General features: G+C 40.7%; 2 long non-coding RNA genes across 7 annotated transcripts in view; both read right to left on the bottom strand.

The window, feature by feature from the left end:
- Positions 1–2,844: 2,844 nt before the first annotated feature.
- On the bottom strand, positions 2,845–11,146 carry LOC142412676 (uncharacterized). Of its 3 annotated transcripts, none has more exons than XR_012776574.1 (3): positions 10,886–11,146; positions 6,941–7,077; positions 2,845–3,551 (listed from the first exon to the last, which is right to left on the bottom strand). It is a non-coding gene; the product is annotated as an uncharacterized LOC142412676 (long non-coding RNA). The 3 variants fall into 3 exon arrangements; XR_012776576.1 differs by having other exon boundaries at positions 2,845–3,476; XR_012776575.1 differs by having other exon boundaries at positions 2,845–3,327.
- A 129-nt stretch (positions 11,147–11,275) lies between these two features.
- LOC142412675 (uncharacterized) overlaps positions 11,276–24,129 on the bottom strand; it is a 27,961-nt gene continuing 15,107 nt past the window's right edge. For all 4 annotated transcript variants that reach the window (XR_012776572.1, XR_012776571.1, XR_012776573.1 and 1 more), the window contains 3 exons: positions 15,941–16,064; positions 13,823–14,121; positions 11,276–12,031 (listed from right to left, as the gene is read on the bottom strand). This is a non-coding gene — a long non-coding RNA (uncharacterized LOC142412675). The remainder of the gene's footprint in view (positions 12,032–13,822; positions 14,122–15,940; positions 16,065–24,129) is intronic.

Genomic DNA, 24,129 nt, shown 5'->3' with positions numbered 1-24,129 from the left:
ATAGTCTGTGTTGGTGGGCCATCATGGATTTAATTAAGAGACAACTAGTGTATGAAATATGACACAAAAGCACCAAACTAAATGGAGAAATGTTTTACTGCAGATTTAAATCAGGGACACAGAAGTAATGATGATCTGGCCTTAGAAATCCTACTTAAATTTAATTAATGCAGACCAGCACAGACCTGTTCATATAGGAACAAAAAATAGAGGCATTAAAAATAATGATTTAAGCTATACTCTGTTATTTATAAAGACATTTGCATTATCTCCAACTGCATTGTGTTATTTATAAATGTGTGTTGGTTTGTGGCTCTTAAATTAATTTAAAGAGGCTGGAAATGCAAGTCCAGTAAAAATTGTTAAAATATTACTTTCAGCTATCCGCTTTTCCAAAATGAAGCCTTTATTAAGCTTCCTGCCTTACTTTGAAGGGTCTCAGAATGCTCAAATCATTCTGCTACAAAATTGCCAATATCCTTCTAAGGTTGCGATGAAAACTGTGTTATTTTCCACCCAAATCTGCTCTTTCTTCATCTTTCTCCATCTTCTCAAAAAGCAAGAGCATAGCCAGCACTGTGAGTATGCAGGATTAGATCTTCAAGCACCGCACAGTCCTTCCTGCTGTCATGCTGGTGCACTGTTTTGACTTCGTAGGAGATTTGGCAAGATACGATGTTTTTAAGAAGCAATGCAAAAGCACATCTTTTCACGTTGAAATTCCTTACTACTTATATGAGTTTAACACTATTTTAGAAAGAAAGAATCTGATAATTCCATGAAACTATTCCAATATCTCAATCCCATCTTGCAAAATCATTGACTGGCAACAACCTCAGTTGCACTGAAGTTGAAAGCAAGGCTTATTATTGATTTGTAAGAGCACAGAAGCAGACTGTGTTTGTTATAGTTAAGTATATGCCTGTCTGGCTGTAAGAACTGATGCCTCGGTCAACTATACGGACTACATTTATACATGATTTTCATGTCTAAGACTTTCCATTTTATTAATCTGATCCAGCAGGTACTAGCTATTGCATGGTAACTTTCTCAATTCAAGTGGCTTCCAGTCATTTAGATTAGAATAACCTTTAATTGGTTGGTTGCTCTAGCAGGCAGTTAAAGTATTCATAGATTTTATTAACCTTTTATTACTAAAGGAGAAGAAAAAAGGCAGTGGCCAGAAAGCATCATTAAGTGAACTTCCTCCCTATTTTCAGAAAACTCAGAGCTGTGGACTCTAGCTGCTCTCCAAACACCATAATTTGGACTGCCAGGAATGTAATAAAAACTGTAAATTGACACAAAAATGAAAGTGCTTGGGAGAAATAAATTCATAACTACTTTTATTTTTTGGTGAAGAAAACATCAAAGGTTTGCAACTCAGCCTGGAAGGCAAAAATGGATAAAAGGATAGTGCCTATAGTTTCAAAATATTTTTCTCTTTAATGAACAGTTGAAAATATCCATAAATCTCTTCCAGTATCACTGTATTTAAAAAGCAGTCAAGTCTTTTGTGCCTGACATGTTTATAGTAAATCTATTCTCATCTGTCGTGTTTGCATAAATTGTCCAAAAGTTCATCCTGTCTTGGCTGTCTTTCAGTATTCATTAGTATTGAAGTCATTTTTGGAGTAAATGAAGGGAAAAAATGCCCAGAAATTGAGATAATGCATAGAAAGAACCAGACTTCTGATGACTAACAAGAACAAACACAGCTTTATTCAGCTAAATTCACAGAAATTTGTTTCTTATTGCCAGGGATGAACTAAACAGTATGAATTGTGTGTAAGTGCATAATAAATAAATACAAGCAATCAGGATGGAATTCTGAATAATAAGGTAGTCCCAAATAGGTACTTATATGGACACCTAACTAATCAAATAGCTCCTGTCAGAGGTCTGCTGTGAGCCATCACCTGGATTTAGCATACCTTTGCACCTTCCTCTGATAGTAAGAATTACCGTGCAGAAACACAATGTCAACCCCAATCTTTCACCTTCTTCCTCCATTAAGGAGACATACATAACAAAAATGAAGAAAGTAACATTGAAGAAGTACTGCCATGTGGGTACAGCCTGAAATGCCGGGCTGGCTGAAGCCCCTGGGGAGGGATGGAGGGAGGGGAGGCACTACACAGCAGAGAGACCCCACCTTCCCATGGGACAGAGGATTTGGGTGCCCCAGCCTCCAGGCCCGTCCTGGCTTGGCTGTCCCCTCCGTCTGGGATTTTCCCCAGCACCCACAGCCTGGCCATTTGCTCTCCCAGCCACAGCAGTTGGAGGCATCCCCGTGTCCCTGCCTCGCCGTGCTCGGCTGAGCCTCGTGGGTGTTTGCAGGAGGCAGTACGAGTAGGGCCCCTTCCCATCTGGGAGGCAGGAACAAACACGGAGCTTTCATCTTCTCAACAAACACTCCCAAATTCAAAAGCTTCCTCTCAGGAATAATTAGAGCCACTTTGGGCGGCATTGTAACTGGAGCATCTAAACACATTTTAGGTTACTTTTAGCACAAAATAGTCGCTTGATAAGAAGGGCTGAAGATCAAGGGCATCATTTGCTGAGTTGCTCAAGTAATCAAGAGGTGAAAAGATAAGAACCAACTGTTAGACTTGCCAGTGGCTTTCCAGTCTAGACTCCTGTGGAATCAAACCTGAAGATGTGCAGGCAGAAATTTACCCCGGTCTACTCCCTGCACAACATGTTCATTAGATTTTAAAATAACAGGGCACTCATATTATTTAAAATAATAGGGCATCTCTTAGCCTCAGGGCACGGTTTCTGTGATTTCCATTAAAAGTCTTGTTGACAGTGAGGTTTGTTCACTGAATTGCGAACACACAATGGTTTTGCAAAGAGTTTTATAGAGTAACTTACATTCACAGAAAGCTACCCACACCTCTGTATCAAAAACAATTTGCAGAATTAAATATTTAACAAACAAGTTTGAGATCTGCAGTGATTAAATTAGTGAGATAATTAGAATGATATTTAAGGTTAATGTTCACAAGTAGGTTAATTATATCCTTTCCGAAATTTCTGTTTTCATTTCGCTTGACGCATGTTGCAGTAACAGTGAAAGTGAGGCCACACTTGCAGAGATGGCAGGCGAGGCAGCACGCATCACCAAAGGTATCAGAAACTAAACGCACGCTTCTGAGGGAACTTTTCTCCAACATAGACTTAGAGCTTTATATTCTTCATGTCCCAGCAGCTCTCCATCCTTTATGGTGAATTCCCTTGAATAACACTTCAGATCTGTATAAAGAAACGTTTTCTACAGGGCTTGTGGGATTTCTTAGCTTCAAGACTTCATACAGCTCTCTACTGTTAATTACAAAGAGACAGCGTTTAATGCTTTATACTGAATTCAGTCCACATGCACACCTCCTATGTTCAAGACTGCAGACCCAAAGCAATGTAGAGAACTGAAATTCCCGCTGATTGGACTTCAGTGAGGTTACTTCACGTTTACTCTAATGAAATTAAGAAGAAAATTTGCTGCAGTTATCAGCAGGATGGTTGTAGAGAATCAAGCAGGGAGTCAAGTACTACAATAAAGTTTAAAAAACCCTATTTAGTAGTTATTTGTGCAGAGGCAATAGGACACGGCATCTGGGTTAACTTACATACAGCTATTTTGCAAATATATCAAGCCAACATGACCACGGGCTCTGAGAAACCAGGAAGCACAGCTGCATACATGGCACAGTCCTCTCCGGCCTTGTGTTCAGTGACAAGCTAACGCTCTTCGGAGGAAACGTGCTGAAGCTTTCTAGTAGCAGAGCAAACATTTTTCAGTGTGTCTGAACACTGTTCCCTCTTCTGCCTGACAGAGACTGTCCATTTGTCATCTCCTCAGTGTACCAGAGCCCAGGGCCAAACGTCCCAAACCCTGACAGGAGGGGCCGATGGAGTAAAATCCCACATATGGGGCTGAGCTTCAAAATTTTAACCTCTAAAAACAAGGGAAGTCAAGACCCAAATACTGCCAAACATTATGGTATTTCATACACGGATCTTATTTAGACAGCATGTGTAATTTGTAATCATTACATCCACCCTAGCAAATTTTACAAGGTTTCCGCCCGTGGTAACCATATGAGGTGTAGGCCGCTAAAGGCCTCCCAGCCTAGCCGCCCTCCCCCGGTGACATGCAGCCTAGTAAAAAGTTCAGCCAGCCATTTTTAGCATTCTTCCATTTGAAAAGATGGCTTCATTTCACGTTAGATTCAGGGCTGCCGGAGGCGGCAACGCTGGGGCGCCCGTGCTCACGAGCTGCGCAGGACCACGTCCCGCCCCAGGCCCTCCGCCCCAGGCCCTCCGCCCCAGGCCCTCCGTGCGAGCGCAGTCGCCTGTCCCCGCACCGTGAGGGGCGATTCCTGAAGACGTGCTACCGGCTTACCCTAACACAAGCCCTGGCGTTTTTATCTTCTAAAAGAGGGTCCATTTCTCCCCCAGGAAGAGGGTATTCCCTGGCTTTTGATTTACATCTGCTTTCCCTGATGTTGACTTTTCGCCCAGCCTTCCCTCACACAGACGCCTCAGCAGCCAGGCCCAGCCTGTCCAGCTCCTTGCTCCCTTCTAACGTGGGGTCGTAAAACTGTTATTGGAAAAGGAAAGCAGACTCATCGCTCTCCAGGGGAAGAGGGAAGCCATGACTGTAAGGGACAGCTGAATAAAATGGTTTGTGTCAAATTTTCTCCTGCTACCATTTTGCTGAGTGAAAGGATGGATCCGGAAGTCTTATCACTATCTACAGAGGATGTGCTTTTATATACCGCTATGACTATAAAAATCAATCTCCTGAGCAAAAGGAGTCACCTTTTAAACTAGAGCTTGCCACGACAGCTGGTTTTCAGGTTCTGCAATGTAAGAAACTCACAGCACACTATGTTGAATATTTGAATTTTTTTCTGAATTTTTTAAGCTGCAAAATTTTACTCAGCCTTGGGGTATTTTTTTTTTGGGGGGGGTGTTAATTTTATTTTTTATTTTATTTCAGTATGCTGCTGTTATTTGCTAAATTATTTGATTATTTTGCCACAGCATTAACTAACTTGCTGATGCCTGCTGGACCCTGCTGATAAGGAGGCTCACAAGAAAGGAGCTCGTGAAAATCAGTCTCTGTCCTTTTGAAAAATTAGTTGAAGTAATTTCACATTTTTACTTCCCCAAAGAGACACTGCAACCATTTCTCTTCCTTTCTTATTTATTGTTCACACCACCGCAACATAAACATATGCTTCTCTATCCCACATACCTACTGCCACAGACAGCCCTCTTCTGTACGATTTCAGTGGCGAGCACAGAGGTAGGGATGCTCTGGGCTGCAGTGTATTTGCACAAGCGACTGCTGTGAGTATACATGCAAGTAGAGCAACTGATTTTTGAAAGGCAGTTAGATACCCAACCAGTAATTGTGTGCACAATTACTGTGATTACACATGTAATCATGGTCATTGTGCTTCCAAATGATGCATGTGCTATTCTAAAAATTCACTGCTGTATTACTAAAATTAATGGGAGCTTTGCCGTCAATTTGAACTGATGGAGGATCAAGCACTAGCAGTAGTATTGTAGCAGTAGTCTTGATATATCCAAGAGCAAATGCAATTTTTGCATCCAAAATGCTAAATTTTCAGAGTGTATTGAAACAGTAAAAGAGGAATGGAGACATAGTTTCTTAGTATATCTACGTATATATTCATTGTGCATTCATTAATAAATTATCATTTTTGAATAGGGTTCTGGATTTGATTCAAACTCCACTGACATTAAGAGAAAACCAGGGCTCTGGATCAAGACTTCTTCCTTTAATGTTTCCAATTAGCTCGGGTTATACAGCTGTGTGTGCATGTGTTCGTGGCAAAATCTTTGGCTTTTGACTGCCTTGTCTTTCAAGAGTTAAACAGGATTTTGCAGAGAAGATGCTGTGCGATACAGTAGGTATGGTGATATGTAGTATTTCACATCTAGTCTTTGTCCATGTTCTAACAATGTGCATTAAATGTCTTACTATTGTCTCTTTTTCAGATTAGTTTACAGCCCTGTAGTTCCAGCTGTTTTATTCTGAAACTCTAAAACCCTATCACTAGGGAGTTCTGTGTAATTGCCCATAATATGCACCACATTATCCATTTCAGGAACTGTGCTGAAAGACAGCAGCAATAAGGGGTTTTCTAAAGGCAGTCTGGTTTACACTAATGGATCTAACAGGAAGGAAATGCAATTTGAAAGAAGCTGATGCATATGTTCTATTGTTGAATATAATGTTTGATTTAATTATTAACTGTCTGTGATGGAAAGTCAGATCCTGCTCAGTTCTGCTTACAATTTGGTACTCTGCTACCAGTAAAAACAGACAAGATTCAGACTGAGGATTTAAGAGTTCTTTGTAAAATACTGACATTTAATTGTGCTTTTATAAAATATCAGCTGAGGAACCTCAGTCGCATGTTTCTTCCATACAGGCTGGCTTTCTTTTATCAAGCTAAATATACAATATAGAAGCTGACTCTTTCCTTTGTCACTTGCGTAAATCAGGAGAGTCTCAAAGTTAACGATCTGCTGTAATTATTTAAATAAATATGATCCAAACTGAGTTCATATTCACTGCTATTCATGACCTATTAATTTTTATTTTATTTTCCATTTCATGTCATACACATAGCACTGCAGTCGATCTACTTCTGTATCACTGAGGAAGTACACAATGGACCCAAGTGAATTTTTAAGAAGGAGTTAAAATGTGCTGGCATGACTTTACCTATCCTTCTTTTATCAAGGACGGAGGATTTGGCAGCCAATTTCAGTCCAATTCTATAATTGGTGTTTTGTGATTTCTAGTAAATTGTTGCATTGTGTTACAAAGGTCCCTAATTCCATGTGTGGGTGTTAACATGGTGTAAGGAATGAATTCATTATGAAGAACTCTTACCTGAAATTACATTATCCTTTCCTCACCATGGTGACTCCTATCAAACTCATTCATATAACGTAATCTGGAAAGAAATAGGTATTGATGCTAAACTGCTGCATTTTCAGAGGAGTTTGAAGGTAGAAATCATAGCTCTCCTGCATGATTCAGACAAAAACAGTAGTTTAACACCACTAGTAAACAAAATAATTGAGCAACGTAATTTCAGTTTTGTATTTTGTATCTGTCTGGTGAGATTATTATCTTTGACACTATCTTAAGCAGATGCAGGACTGGAGTTGAAATTAAACAATAGTAATGATATTTGGAGTGCATCCAGAATGATCTTCATTGTTTGTGAGAGTGGCTTCCACATCATTATTTGATCCATAATTTCTCATCTTTCATTAAACATATCTTTCTACATGTAGTGCACACAGCATTAGCTCTGTGGGACACATTTTCCTTTGCAAACTCCAAAGGGATTGCTTACTTTTGTCAGGAGGGTAATAGAAAGAAATAAAGTTCTAAGGAAATACACTGCCACACCTCAAACACCCAATTGATTTAGACAGCTTAAGAAAAAATAGAGACCCCTTCCACAGCATATTTGCATTCTTGGTGTCAGTCAGCAGACTTCAGTCAAAGAGTATGAAAGAGCCACTGCAGCAAAATCCATCTCAGATTTATCTGGAGACTTCTGGTTGTAATCTGTTCTCTGTTGTAAGGATCTGAGAAGATTTTAGGCTTTTTGAAAACCTCAAACATTTGAATATTTTGGTTTAGAGAAGTACCTGAGAGCTCAGATCAAAATATATCCAGACTGCTTTAGCCCATGACTCCCATCAGAGCAGATTTCTGCTGGGTCTTTCCTGGGTCAGGAGCATCATAAAACCAATCTTTCTTAGGCTGTTTCAGGACTCCTGCTTTCAGCCTTGCCAGAAACCAACAAATGCTAAGGTGTGCGATTTCTTTCAAAAAGTTAACAAAAACCTGCAAAACAGGTATGAGCTGAGGTCAGCTCTCGTTTTGGCTAAAGCTTTCTCTTAGTTTCACTGTTACTCCTACTCCTAATTAAAAGTTTATTGAAGCACTTTGCATACTCTAGTGTATTGAAGAAGCAATTGTTGGAGTGAAAAGAAAAACTGTCAGTTCTGAAAATAGCTTGGACTGCTCACGTGTCATTCTCAGTATATGCTGAAATATCCAGAAAAACGTGGCTCACACTGTGGATTGCATCAGATACCCACACATGTATAAGCAACCCTCTCCCCACCTTCTCCTCCTGAGGCTCATTTTAACAAAACACATGGTTAGAACTGAGCTGTGCTTTCTGCCATTGGAGTAAGCTACAATGGAGCAGAGCACAAAGGAAATGTATTCCTCTGGCGTACATAGGATCTGCCTGTACAGCTCAGTGTGAGAATTAAGAGCAGACGCTTATGGTAACCAGCACGCTGCAGGCGCTGGGGGCAAGCAGGCTGGTTCATTTGCTTGGATTCCATGACCAGACCTCAGGTAAGGCTACGTACGTGACGAGTGTCAGACCATTTGCAGATCAGGAATGCCAGCTTTTCGCCCAGGTCCTGGGAGCTCATCCTCCTATCTCAGCCATGCCAGAACCCATCCAGCCTGAGCATCCCCAATGGACCTGCACAGTAAGAGCTGTGCGATCAGTCCACCCACCCATTCCCTTCTCCCCTTCCCAACATACAGCTCCCTGCACTGTTCATGCTTTGTCTCCATCCTGAAGTACCACCCTGTGTTTGCTGGCTTAGGCATGTCCAAGAGCGAGGTTGAAAAGGGTGTCAGTGGCTACACAGAAGGGCAATTGGAAAAGGGTGCTGTGGAAATCATATTCATAGGGAGAAAGAACTGAACTCATGCAGATGTTTCTCCATTTCTGCTGTGACTCCTCTAGGCAGCAAAACAGGTGAGTTTGCTGCATGCTAATCAGGAAAAAGAACATCTGAAATATGCATCTGCACATAAGCATCTGTGCAGAGTTTCTCCAAACCAGTTCTCAAGTGCATTTTTTTTCCTGTGTGGGCCTCTTTTGTACTTTGTTGTGCCAAGAGGCTTACTTTGTATAGGTGGGGAGACCCCTATCCACCAGCCATCAGGGAGTGCTATTAATATGCAACATCTTGAATGCATGAGCTGAATGACAAGCTGGCAGAGTCTGAGACTGTGTGGTCCAAGTTTATGTCTCTCCCTGAAGAGGCGAAAAGCCCCTTCCCAAACCCTCTGCCAAACTGCGCAAGAGATGAAAGAAAGGAGAATGGGCAACCTATTTTTCTGCTTCTCTCTTCCTAGTATCTTCTCGCTATCATTTCTTTCCTCTGGCCACAGTTAATGTGAATGGCCGATTTCACATAGTTTGCTGCTGAACTTCAATGTTGAAACAGAATATGACAGCAGAGCTATTGAACTTTTTTGTTAAACTGCCTTTGGAAGAAATCAGAAATATTTATTAGAGTTTTTATACATACATTGTCTTTTGGATTCATGTAGATTCATGTATCGTTCTCTGTCTTCTGTCTGAAATGTCCCTACAACAGTGAGTTAAATTGAAGTCCTGAATTTAGGCATATTTGCACTTTGGTCACGTAGTGCCACCGTGCCAGGCTCAACTCAGCGAGTTTTTCAGCCTGGAAAAACTCACCGAGTTTTTTATGTGCCTGAGTAGGAAGAAAGGATACCAGTGTGTCTCATTATGGACTAGTTACAGTTTGATCTAGGAAGAGTAAATGGGTGTTTCTCACCTAGAAGATGGGGCAGGATGCAGCGAGAGGAGGAGGAACCAGACAGCCACCATCCCCAGCCTCAAAACAAGCTGCTGCCTGTGGCTGTTCCGGGCCATTCGGTGGGGCTCAGGAGCTGGACTGTGCAGATGAGCTGCACCTGCCAAGATGTTCACCTGGGTCCTCCTGTACCAAAGCACACTGGACTTTGTTATCACATAACATAACCGTGCTGTGGTTTGTTTGTGGAACTGGTGCCTTAAACAGGTGTCTTTGGCCTCCACCAGCTGTTCAGCTTTGGGGTGTTCAGAAAGAATTAGAGAAACAAAGAGCCACAAATCAAAAATTTGCTTCAGAGTCTTGTGACAGAAGAGACAGAAGAATACAGATGGGCCCGTGCCTAGCAGCAATGTCCACCTAGCCTAGCAGCAATGTCTACCGTGTGAGCAGAACTGAAACAAGCCCACGCCAGAGACCTTTTTTTGGTGCGGCCATTCCCACCGCGTCCATGCGGCCAAGCAAGGAACTGGCTTTCCGCCTCTCCATGGCAGTGTGGAGCTAGGATCTGTTTTTGCTGTGCTCGATCCCAACCAGTTGGGGCCTCACCAGCCATGAGTTTCAGACCAGCATCTCCACAGCAGTATCCTTGCTAGAGCCCAGCCTGATGAGCGAACAGCTCCACCCCAGCCTCCGCGCAGAGTACTAACGGGAACAGCAAACTGGGCTTTTTCAGATACCAGCTGTTACCCTGGCATCGCTGCCTCCCTCTGTGCATGCCTTTGTCATTCCCTGAATCTCTGCCCGCTGCACAACTCTTGGAATGAGTTAAAATGACTTTCAGGATGCCTTCCTCTTGCCTTAAAGGATTCATCTGCTTTGTTTTTCCCTCAGTCACAGCAGAACATAGAAAATGGTCTACATGAAAAATGTGAAAAATTGTTTCTATGTAAATTGGAGGTAATGTCAGCCAAATTAATTTGTTAATTCAATGTCTAAAAATCATTTCGTATTCCCCATTTACAAATTTATATTCTTTCTTATGGGAATGTGTTTTCTCCATATTCAATCCATTTTTTAACTGCTCCAACCATTTTTCACCATTCCACAAAGCAGGTTCATTTACAAATGATGCTTATCAATCACGAGGGAAATTATATCTTTTATTCCATATTATGAGATTGAAGTCCTATCCCTTTTCTGGGAAGATTATGTAGTATCTTACCAAAAATTCCTTTCAACTGAGGGATCAGGGCCCGTACGGAAGGTCAGACGAATGCTGCCAAAGGAGTAAAATCACTAGCCACAATGCATCAGCTTGAGGAAAAAACAGTTACAGTCTGTGGAGTGATGTGGAAAAAGTACAAATACATACTTTTATAATGCCATAGAAAATATGACCTTGTTTAAAATTCTGTCATGCAAATCTGTTAAAATTTAGATGAGTTATTAAGAATCGCATAAAATAGACAATCTATTAATAGGATTGTCCATGCTTATGCAGGAGGGGCTAGCAACAAACTCTCACTGATACTTTAAATTTGGGAGATACTGATTTTTATCAGCTTGCCTACACAAATAGTGAAGAGATTTTCCAGGATAAGAGTCACCTGGGTAATTTAAACTTTTGGGCCGACACATCTCTGTTGTTGAGCGCATGTAGCCTCCCTGAGATCACAGACTGGTGCTAGGCACGGGTCTTCCACAGAAGAGAAAATCAAAGCTTTGAATCATACATTCAAGGGCTTCTTGCTGAGAGAGAACTGAAATAATTTTAAATAAAATTCCTAGGTATTGAATAAACACCACAGCAGCACGGATGCCAGCAGCAGAAGCTGGTGGGTACCCGGGCTGCTGCCCCTGCTCCGGCCCCAGCTCTGCGTAGCGCCGTGTCCGTGACGGGGGCGACCGCAGCTGCGGCAGAGTCCCCGCGAGCAGACGGACGAGCTGCCTCCTGTGGCAGGCAGCGCTGACCTCTCCCCGCTAGAGAGGCCGTGCCTGCAAGGTCAAGCATCCTTTCCCCAGGCACACCGTGGTGGTTGCTAATTACAACACCTCTGCGTATTGCCAATAGCCTTACAAACGTCCCGTTCTTTCGACGAGCCGCAGTGGCTTTGCACCAGCAGGCAGCATTGGAGAGAAAACATCTCCTCAGAGTTAAAACGCAACGTCTCAGCCTCCTGCTCGACTCTCCTGTGGAGCAGAGGGCCCCAAATGCCACATACACCCACAGGCCAGGGGCTATTTTGATGACACCAGATAGACTCCACTTACCCTGCCGAGGGTGTCCTCTGATGCCACTACAGTGGGGAATAACTTTCCCCTACACTGTCAGCAAGACAGATGTGGATTTCCTTAAAATAATAGAGGTCTGAAAATAAAAGGATATTGATTTAGGCTATCTTGTCAATCACAGGAAAGAAGAACAGCCCAGCAGGTATAATATAAAGGGGAGTTTGTAACAAAATGTGCCTTTGTTTCTAAAGACCCGCAGATATAGCTGGTTTTAATGTTGGTTGGACAGACTATGAGCTTCCAGAAATTTCCTCTGAGACAAAATACTTTGCTGAAGACAAGCAAGACCAAGAGAACAAGTTTTCCACCGGACCAAAATAAAATGGTTCTACCAACAACTTCATTAGCGCCTTCGAAGGCAACAGCAGGAACAGCTGAGCAATGTGCTATGCAGCTGGATGGAGCTCGGCGGGCACCCGCTACCTCTCGCCTTGTGCAGGTCCCTCAGCCACTATTGGCACTCATGTATTGCCCAGGTTCCCGAGGACACTAAACTGGTGAGATACCTGGTTGTTCTGAGATGCTACTGACACAAAAGGTCAGCAGCCTTCCGCGGTTTGGATCTTGCTGCGTTCCCCCTCATCCGCAGCAGGAAGGATGCTGCCAGCCTCAGTCGTGCTGCATCACGCTGCCTCCTCGAGTAACCCCCCGGACCCTGCAGCCAGCGCGGGCACTCGCTGCCAGCCCTGCAGCACGGGACGGCAGCACAGGGGCCCGTGGCACGGGGCTGCACAGACCGACCCACGGCATGAAAGACTACAGAGCCTTTATATTAAACAGAGCTTCAAAGCTGCAAAAATATTAACACCCACCAAAAAATAGAAGCATAAAGGTCCTTTAATAGCCCTATACTGCTCTTGCCACGAGCTCTAAGCGCTTAGTGAGAAAGTGACCTTTACAAAATTATTGTTTATGATCTCTCTGTGTGTGCCAGTGTAGGCACAAAGAGTATTCCAATTTATTTAAAAGGTTACATATCAAAACTGAATATGCAGTACAACTGTGTTATCACGTTGTATAGCTTTTACACAGGAAACCCAATCCTTGGCATGTATGCCTTCTAGGCACTGGGGCTGGATTCCCTCACTATCAAAACTAAAGATGAAGTAATACATAATAAAATAATTTATTCATCCTTCTTTTCTTGTTTATAAATTGTCTACAAATCACTGAGAAAACTCCCCAAATAATCCCTGGCTTTCAATTACTCACAAATTTCTTCCAATAAGTAGTATTTTAGCTTGCAGAATATTTAAACGTGGGATTCAAGGTACTCAGCACCTTTGCAAGCGAAGACTGTTCATGCTGAATAATTTAGTTGTCTCCGTTTCAGAAACCTGATCTGGTATCTTTTGAGCTGCACGACCCTCTTAGGGTACCTTCTGCATCATAAACAATCTCCCCCTCGCCTGCTGCTTGTTAGAAGCACTGGCTGCGCCTGCCGAGGAGACTGACCCAGCGCTGCCTGTTACCTGCCCTGAAGCTGGCTCTAGTAACTAGGTGGGAAACCACTCCCCTGCTCCGAGGGAATACCTGTGCGCTAGCGGGTACTTCAGTTCTTTGCTCCCCAAGTAAGAAAGTGCCTTGAATCAGCCATAAGGAATGTGCCTTTCACTTGACAAGGTAAAAGATGAAATCAGGACACAATTAGTCCAGCCAAATAAGTGGTTAGACTCTTGGATAAACTCACAAAATAAAAAATAACTAAAATAAAAAAGTGCGTTTCTAGACTGCAGTTATCAATAAGGACCTCTCCTAGGCCCCGCAAGATCAGCAGCACAGTGGGCTGGCAATTACAGGTCCAAACCTCACCCGGGCTCTTCACCCTGAGCAGCACCTTTCCCTCGTTCAAGGTGGATGAGCTCACCTCCTCCAGACTAGCCCAGGGGGTCCTGCGGGCACCTCTGTGGGCTGCCAGCGGCTTCTCCTCCCAGCGTCCTTGTGCATCGGCCAGAACCGATCCCACTGGGTCCATGGAGAGGCTGGGCATCCTTCCTTCCCCTCCTTGTTTCTGGGAATACAAACGTACGTGTGCCAAGCAGGACATGTCCCGTCCTCCTGCCTCGCCCGCTGGGGTTGGTTTCTTCCCCTGCTACAGAAGGTTTGCTGAACTGTCATTTCTATCATATTCCTTAGTGAGAATATTCTTTTCAGCTTCAGGCCTTCCTGCAAGTCACAAGATGCTCAAGATTATGCTTAAACTTGATACACCATGAGAACTGTTTTATACGAACATCTTATTAGAGTTAAGGCTTCTTACTTGAAGTTAACTTCTAATTGAAACCACACATCACATTTTGGAGTTCCAATGACAGTCATTGCATGTACACCACTTTCTCTAAGTTACCCCAAAATATCAGCCATTGCATTCTATCACGATTCTTGTGTCTTAAATGGTTAAAAATAACCCCAACCACTCTCTTAAAATTATTCTGCTTGGACATAGTCACTGAACTAGCCAGCGACAATCTCCTGACAGCACAAATGAGGAGAAATTGGCTTCTGAGATTCACTTCATGCTGAAGTACAATGTTCAATACACTAAAAAAAAAATTCCTCAAAGAAAAATTTGAAATCTGCACAGTTTCTTATTTTCTTATATCTTCTAATTTGTTTCTGCCTCTTGATGAATCCTGCATTTCACAAGGTAAAGGTTCTCCAAAGTGCTCCATCCAGCCAAAACCTTCCTGAAGTCCTTCAAGTATGCAGCAGTCCCATACAATAGATCACAAATGTCAGGCAACACAATGTGAAATCCAAATCTCACAATTAAATAAAATTTATTTTCTGCAAGTATCTGAAAAGTCTAATTGAAAATTTGCTTTTGCAAATATTCATGAAAGACAATTTCAAGTGCTTGTATGCTCATAGAGAGCAAATTCAGAAAGAGTCATAGACATGATCAACTTGGGAGTTAATTTCTGAATTTAAATGAATGAATTTAAATGAATGTTCACAGACATTTTTAACTATTCCTTTAACTTCAGTACAGACTCATCAGCACTCATTTGCACCTAGTTTTTATTAGTGCAAATCAGGATTAAAAACATTGAAATCAAAAGTTAAGCATGTCTGAAAAATGCTTAAAGAAGAACAGAATTAATCCATCCTTTCTTATCCAGAATGGAATAAATCTAGCTTCCTTTTTTATTAAAATTTGAGAATAATTTGTGATCTTTTGAAGTTATTGTTCTGCTGTCAGCTAGAGCTATTTATATGTTTGATACTAAACATTCCTTTACATACGGGTGTCTCTTCCTCCCAATCCCTTAAAAATTGTTCATCTGCAATACTTTTTTTTCCCATTTCCTTGGATTCAGTTTAAATGAAGTTTATAAAACTCTCATAAAATGATCTATTTCAGGCTGGTTTCAAATGCTACAAAGTTGAATATTAAAAATTCTTTCACTTACGAAAAATTTGACAATATCAAGAAAAAGAAGGAAGATATTTTAGACAATAAATTTAAACAGCTGCAGGTCAATGAGTTATTGAAACATTTTCCTAAAGACTAGCAATAGTCACACTTTGTCAGTTAGATCACTTATATGCTTCAAATTTTCATGTGACTGAAGAACTCGTGGGATATGATAATACAGTAAAATCACATTGTTTTGAAAAGCTTTAGTCCTGGAACTTTCTTTTTTTCATATCTTGTGATTTATTCTTTCTCAGTTTGAAGCTGAACTCAGCAGTTCCTCATTTTATTTGACTCCAAATGTATCTGGAAACTCTGGGATGATCCCTGAAGCTGTTTGGAAAGATGGGACTGTATTAAAGGTCATATTTTCAAAGATATACTAGGTGATTTAGAAGTATAAAGGTCTATTGACTTATAGGATTCAAAATGTCTTAGTCACTTCTCAAAAGGGCATAAATCTGGGACTATTTGGCTCTTTTGACTGTCTTCCTAACATTACTTTGTCAAAGCGATGCACAATGACATACATCGAGTTACATCACAAAAGCTAACAAAGATAATTACATTAGAGCTAATCAAGTTTGTGCACTATGTCACCCATAAGCCTTTTCAAAAAGTCACTGATGAACTTGATGCCCATCATTCTTGAAAAGTAACCAATCCGTTCTTCATCCTTTCCCCTGGAAAGCTGAAAAGATGTAGAATAGCGACTTGTAAGAATATATCCTCCAATACCACAGCACCTTCTGGAAGTTACAAACGCAATATTCACAGTTATTGTTTGCATTTATATGGAGCTAGGTGCGTCTCTACAAAAGAATTTTCTGGAAACTATTGGCAACAAATGAGAAAGCTAAAAAATCCAAAATGAAGAAGAGAGGGGCTTCCCCCCCCCCCCCTTTTTTTTTGAACCATTTTTCTTAGATTATCCTAACATCTAAAATCAATATTTTTCTCCCTCCTTATTTTCTTCAGTACCCAGCTTCTGGGCATGTTTTATACAAGGCAAAGTGAAAGGCTTGGCTTTGAAGTCACAGAAAACTCACTGGCCAAGCGCATCAGCAATTCACGGAAATACACATGAAGGCATAGAGCAGAGAATTGGTACAGATCACAGACACTACACAAGCCGCTGTATCAGTTCAGCTTCATTTATTAAAAGGAATTGACAAGATACTCTGTATTGGAGTCTCCGCTATATTACTTACAGAACAACAGGTCAAACTTTATGAGAAATTTCTGTTGCTGCCTTTTTGCGGATGCAAAGGTCTTTACCGCAGGTGGATCATTTAACTCCCCTGAGATAAGACATTCTAATTCCATCCAGCCTGATCACTCTTCACCTTTATTTCTTAGATCATATTCACCCTTGTTGCAATAATCACTAATTATCTACAATTCCTAAAATACAATCGAAACCTGACATTTCCTTAAATCCTTTTCTATTATTAGAATACTAAGACATGCATATACCTCCTATGCTAATTGATTAGCTAAGATATGTCTTAGTGGAGGAAACTGGTTTAACACAGGTTTTAATTCAGACTGCAAAATTCTGCAGTATTCTTTCCCATTCAGTACAAATAACTCTCATCCTTGTCCTCTTTGCTTCCTCATTCGCCCCACAGACATTTACTCAACTATGGTGTTGTGAAGATTGCAGTAGCTGTTAGTCTACATGAAGAAACTGTTATATTCACACCAAATAGATGATATGCAAATATACCATTGTAATTCATCTGTTTCTTTAGGCTAATTTATATTTTAATGAATTTGGTCATTGGGAATTGAAGTAATTTAGGTTCAAAAATAGAGCTTGTTGAAAACCTTTTGCTGAAATATATAATTTTCAAGCAGGTTTTCAGCCAGCTCAAATCATTGTCGAGATCCTTTATTTAGTGAACCAACACTTCAATAAATAAGACAGAGATATGACTTTTGTATAATAGCCCATAATTTTGTATATGAGATATAGGGATAGCAGAGAAACCCATGCACCACCGGGACAGTTAGACAAGCTCTTTCTGAGATACAATGTAGTTATAAACCACGTTTTGGAAATTATTCTAAAATGACTTTGCCATTATTTTGTTGCATGAGTAGCTTTTTTCAGAAGAGAATTTAAATTCATTTAAAAGATGCCATCAAGATTTAATAGACAAGTTCTAGTCATAATTGGGAAACACAGTTACAAGTGGCCCACATGTCAGACAGCTGCAGGAACGGACCGCCGGGAACATTCACAAGGTGAAAGCGGTGGGTGTCCCAGCCTGGCGTCACCAGAGCTGATCTGAGGAAGACCACCTGTATCAAAACTCTCACAGATCCGAAAGAACTGTAAATTGAGCGTAGTCCTTACATTGGCACGCGACACAGAGTTTTGGTGGGAATATCCAGAACTCACTTGGTGAAGCGAATTCAGGCATTAATGAAATTTCTTTGGGAAGAGATGTAAGCCTTGTCCACGCCGGGTGTGGTGCTGACTAGCCAGTGCTTTCTGAATTCACAGAGAAGCTTAAAGCCATTAATTTTCCCCACAGAAAAGCACTGAATTTGAGTTTTACCTAGGCTGAATTTAGTCTGACATCTGCAAAAACTAGATTTTCCATTGGCAACACTCAGTTACAGGAAATCCGAGCTTTTAAAGAAACCCCTCGCACAACGGGCATTTTGGAGCTCTCGTTCATTAGCTGGGGATTACTGAGCTCGCTGCTGCTGGAAAGCCTGCACTGTCATGGTCAAGCTAGAGCCATGCGTGGTGGCAGTTGTTGGCTCTTTAAATAGATTACTTCCGTTTGGATGGAAAGAACATGCAGATTCAAGACCACAATCAGGAGGATGGGGAAAGACAGAATGAGATTAAGAGAGATATCACTAACAAACCTCACACGCTGAAAACAATGGCAGTAAAATCACAATGACAGAACAATCATTTATGTCATACCAGTCTGAGAGAACATCGATTTAAAAGGTGTAATCAGATCCATTTATTGCTAGGACTAAAAAAATATGGAAACTGTGAAAGTGAATACAAATACATCCTTTGCTATATTTTAAACCAGTAGCATAGCTTTACCCAATTAGAATGAAATCCATCTTATAAGAAATATCTAATTAGATATGGTAAACTTATTTTATTTTAAAAGAAAGACATTGATGACTCCTAATTATACACATACATGTTCTCTAAGTAAATTAGTTATTGTCTAAGCCATTCTGCTGAACATGTCCTTATACAACAGTGTCATCTAGTGGTCAGCGGCCAGGCTCTGCTTTGGCTGGGAGAGGGAGATGGTCAGAAAGAGACGGAATACCACCACCGGGTTTTTTGTTTGTTTAATAGATTGCATTATTTCACATAACAGAATACTTCATGGCTTGTTATGTTCGTGTCAGCGACAGGCCTTTCAGCACACTAGCAGAAGGCACGAACGGCCTGATACTTGGGCACCGGGAGAAGAAAGGGAAAGCCTGTCAGCTGCCAGCCCAACGGAAACCCGGGCTGTGCCAGGTGCTTTCTGCCATGTTAGCAACAACGACACGTTTAGTCTCTTTCTCTGCCTCCACGTTTGTTCCCTGTAGCCCTTTTGGTCCAGATTTATAGTTCAAGCCGGGGGAAGTTTTGCTGCCGACGGCGCGCGTTCGGCGATCCTGGCAGGTCCACGCTGCCGCACGGCCCCCGGCCGCTCCACAGCCTCACCTCGCCGACAGCAAACGGGGAACAGAAACCCCCGGCCGCCCCCCGCATGACTGAAGCAATTCAGATCAATTCACGCATTCAAGTCTGCAGTCTCTCGCATCGAGCTTTGCCGCTCAATGCCATACGCCTCTATTGTATTCGAGAAAGCTTGCTAATATTGTGCTTCCTATCAGCCAGCTAACTGCACGCTGGGTGAGAACACGCGAGCATGTGCTGCCTCCGATTGCGACACTAGAGACAAAACACCCAGTGGAATAAATAATTACATTTTACAGACCTGCATCCTGGAAGCATTCGGAATTAATGGGAAACAGAAAAAAACTGATGTGATGACAACATGCCCTAAAAGCAATGCATCACCATGGCCCTGAATAGCCTGCCATCAGCTGAGCCCTATATCTGCCAGTAAATCTTATTTTATGAAAAAGAACAACTTTATATTCTAGAACTAGCTGGAAGTTCTGGATAACAACATTGTGAGTGTACAGTCTTGATAGGGACACCTACCGCAGGCTTCAGTGAAAGCCACGTTTCATAAGGTATATGCCTCTGAGATCCAATACTGATCGTAACGGCCAGACATGCAAACCCAGACAGTATTTCTCAGCTCCTCGCTGTAACAGGCTACTCCTCCTTCCCAGAAAACCTTGGGGCCTGATACCAGCAATCTTGATAGATCAGACATCACAAAATTGTCAGATTGGCAAGCTGTGATCTTTGAGATAACCAAATAAAATTCAGATTCCACCTCAATTCACAGGAATGCAGCGCTATTTCCAAGAGTCTACTAATTCAAACATATTCCTGGAAGGCTTGAGCCCTTATTTCTTGGCAAACAAATATCATAATTGGGATCATTAAAAGACTGGATTAAATTTGGAAGGTCTTTTTGAGTATGTTCTACAAAAATTTCACAATACATTATACACAGGTCTTCAGCATCCAGTAATTACAACTAGTATTGTCTTATATTTAATATTTCCCCTGATCAATGACGTTATGCAAAGAAAGAAAGAAAGAAAGTAGGAAAGAAAGAAAGAATCTTGTAGAAATCAGCTTCTTTGTCAAGTTTTTTTTGGAGGTAAGAAATAAATCAAGGGCTGGACTTTATGTACCAAACCTGATCTCTAACCAGTACGGGGTTTTCCCTATTCCCTGCTGCTGGGTCCCACTTACCCGGCTTTTTCTCTCAGTCCAGCACTCCTGAGAAGGGCTGCACTAAGTCAGCATTCTTCGACTGGATTGTTCCAGTGATCAATAGAGAAAGGACAATGATTTATTTATAAAGCAGCAATGCAGCACTGCAAGAATTAGTTCTCTTCTGGAAATGCTTCCCATTTTATGCATTTCCTACATAAAAGAATGCACAATAAACTTCAGCGTGAATTGCAGCGCAAACCACATTTTAACTTTACCCCTTCATTTTTTTCTCTTTTGGAAGTATTGTGTGGGGTTTTTTTTTTATTTAAAGCTTGTTGTATATTGATTTAGCAAGGAATAGGTAATAGCCATATCAATTTTCTCACAGTGAGATGTATTCGTAGAAAAACAATTGTATAACTAGAAACAGAAATTACTGATCTATTGGCTATTATGGGCTATTCTGATTATATTATACATAGATTATATAGTTGATATATACAAATAACGTAGGCAAGTTTTGTATTTTAGATATGTTTCAACTAACATAGGCAGTATTGTTAAAAGCAAGAGGTCCACGTCAGCAGTATAATATACTAGAAATTGATATTTTGCATAGGAAATGGGATATATGTCTCTGAGTTCCTTATTATGTTGATTATTACATTTGGGAGAAATAACATTCAGCATTATTATGGCAGTTTGAGAAATAAAAATGTATCTGAATCTGCAAAAAATACAGCTCATAACAATCTGGGCACACACTCGGTGTTTCACAAAAAGTAAATGGGATAGAAAGTATGTTTTACATCTTCAAAAAGAGATTTTTTCCCCCCTTTTGGGTTGCATGTTTCTTCATAATCATCATTTTGCAATATAATGTCAGAATGAAGCACAAAAGGGAATTTTTTTCCAACAATTGGAATTGCCATGGCAACACCCCAGATCTCAGATAAAGTTTGGTCCTGTACCGATAGTCACATTAGCATTTGTTTTTGTGCTAAGTGCAATACTGCATGTGAAAAGCACTTTGGTCTCTCTAGTTAAGTATAAGAAGCTGTAATTTGATTATTTCAGAAATGTGAACTATAAGATTTCGACAGCTCCATAGAAAGCTTCATCTTTAAAATCACATCTTTTTGAAATGACACAAATCATCAAAAGAAAATTAGGTATGGCTATCAATATTAAGAGGCATTGTTTGCATCTCTAGTCTCAATTATGCTGAATTTGAATAACTGTCCACTGTCCCCTATCCAGCAGCTCTTAACTTTCCCAAACATGTTAATCTTCAATCTTTGTATTCACATATATATATATATATATATATATATATAAAAATATAAAGAAACAGATGAAATTAAGAGATGCCTTTAAGCTATTCAAGAATCAAAGGAGACTATTTTTCCCAGACATCTTTACGAGGATAATTTCCTTATACTAATGCAAAGAATCAGTTGAAGGTAAACACAGACATTTGTTTTCTGACACTCCAAAATCCTATCCAAACTATAAGGAAATGAAAATCCTTTTAATTACAAATATTCTAACCTGGCAAATCTACATCTCTATAGAGCACATACACATAAACATATTTAGGATGTGTTCAGGAGGTTTTTATCCTGTAACACTATTCTGTAGGCTTGTAGAACAACCTACCAGAAACAAAATACAGAGGGAGAATACACGACCATTCGAGCTGAAACCCGATTCCTCCCCAAGCAGAAAACAAAACCAGAATATACTTTCTATCAAAGCAGCATACAGTTCAGATTTCAATTACTGATTTTCTCAAATAGTGTAGAGACAAAGGCTTTGTTTTCAAAAAAACATGCTGGAAATATCTATGAGATAACCATAATTGTTCCCAAATAAACTGGCTAACAAATAGACAGACTGGTAAAGTACTTACTATGAATTTTAAGAGTTCTGATGACAAAATCAATAGTACAGAACGCAAGATGAGACTGAAATTCTGTTGCAAAAATAAGAGATTTCAGAAAGATTTGATTATCTATCATTGGGCAAATATCATGACCCATACAAACAAAGCAATACAAATATGTGGTCTTGGGATACTCAAGCAGGTACCACATACTCTGTAATAAATACAATGAAGAATATAATATGCAACATTTCCAGTGGGAGTAACTTAAACGCAAGACCTGTGTCTCCTTTCTCTTTAAGGGACAGATGGCTAAACAGCATTGGCTAGGAAAGGATCTTCCAGAAGCCTGACATTAAACAAGGCAGTCATGGCTGTCACTGGAAAGATCCTAAATTCTAACATTTTATGAGTGTACAGGGTCTACTTGAAATATATGCTGGTGTTTGAAGCACTACTATTTTCCTGTTCATATTAGAGATACAACTTCGTGGGTCCAGGACAACAAGCTTAGCTCCTCAAATGAAACAAGTGACAAGCTCAAAACTGTATTTAAGGGCAGAATAAGCTGATGACCAAAATATGAAAAGAAAAAAGCCCAGGGCCAGATACTGTTAGCTGTGGGGCGGCTCAGTTTCCAAGCACCCAGAAGAACTTTAAGTCCCTATTTACTTGCCCCAAGAGGTGTGCATTGCTCTTTACTGAGAATCTCGATGCCTTGATACACTGGCATCCTACCTGAGACACACAAGTACTTAGAGTTAGGCAGGAGTCCTTAACCACTTTTGAGATCAACAGCCTCGACAGTTGCAAAGCCCTTGTCAAGATAAATCCTGCACGTCTCAGATGAGGTCCTGAGAAGCCAGCAACATGTGCCGCATTAGAACCAACTCAAATGTGATTCATTTTTAGTATTTACTGGTGGATACTAGGAAAGAGAAGGGAACTTCTTGCTACAATTCTTCAACATTGTTTAACTTTTTTCTTTATCCTATTGATTTCTATTCTGCAGAACAGGCTGCAAGCTTTATGATGCAGCAATCACCATTTGGGTTCACCCCTGCTTTAATGCACAAATTCTTAATTAAGAGACCGTTCTCATAGAAAAGGCAAAGCATTTCTGTTAATGCACATCTTCCAGTCTCCCAAGCAAGATGTTTACTTTGTATGGGAAATAACTGGGATCTCCTTGAAGACATAGGCATACTTTGAATCCGATTTTCCAGATTTCACACTGCTAGGCACGAATTATTATTCCCTGTGATGCAAGGCAATAAATGAGTTGAGCTATGAAACTCAGTACTTTGGAGATTGTAAACCAAAACAGAAAACTGGGAGGGAGCTGGGAAGAAAAGACAGACAGCAGTGAGACTACATCACTGAGCATCTGAGGTTTTTTACAACTTTCCTTGATGCCCTATAATTTTTCTAGTAGCTCCTTTTTGAAGGGAATAATATGTAGGTAGCTGTGTCACTGGTAGCTCTATCTGCAACCATGCAGTTGTGATTTTATTATGCTGTGTTGTGTTTTAATAGCCATTTGAAAGCATTACTGAAATATCTCATTGCACATTACGATGACTTTTGTACCAGTAACTAAAGATGTAGTCCCCAGGAAGTGCCATTTATTTCAGTGGAGCACAGCTGCACTGGAGGAAAAAGCCTGGGGCACCCACAGCAGCAATAGGGAAGCAGAGGGAATCAGCAGCTTGTCTGATTTGAAAGAGGAAACATCTCTTTTAAAGTATTTATTTGCAAACACCTTGCACAATTACAGACATTTCTAGAGGAGTCTCCCATTTGTTTTATTTCTGAATTAGTTTTTCTTCAGGTGTTTTGATGATTTTGCTAATCTTTTTCCTTTGCAAATAAATCCATTCCTTGTAAAAAAGTCTAGCAGTTCTTTTTTTAGTATCCAACATGCCCACACATGGAGGTTACACACTGAAAAACATATGCCCCTTTTCAACTTGCACTTGCGCTCTAATGGAGGAAAAGTAGCAAGTCTTTGAAATGTCTTTCTTCCTA

This window comes from Mycteria americana, chromosome 7 (assembly GCF_035582795.1).
Source record: "Mycteria americana isolate JAX WOST 10 ecotype Jacksonville Zoo and Gardens chromosome 7, USCA_MyAme_1.0, whole genome shotgun sequence".
NCBI classification, from domain to species: domain Eukaryota; kingdom Metazoa; phylum Chordata; class Aves; order Ciconiiformes; family Ciconiidae; genus Mycteria; species Mycteria americana.
Note: the sequence above shows the minus strand (reverse complement) of the source record. Positions and strands in the feature narration are given on the sequence as shown.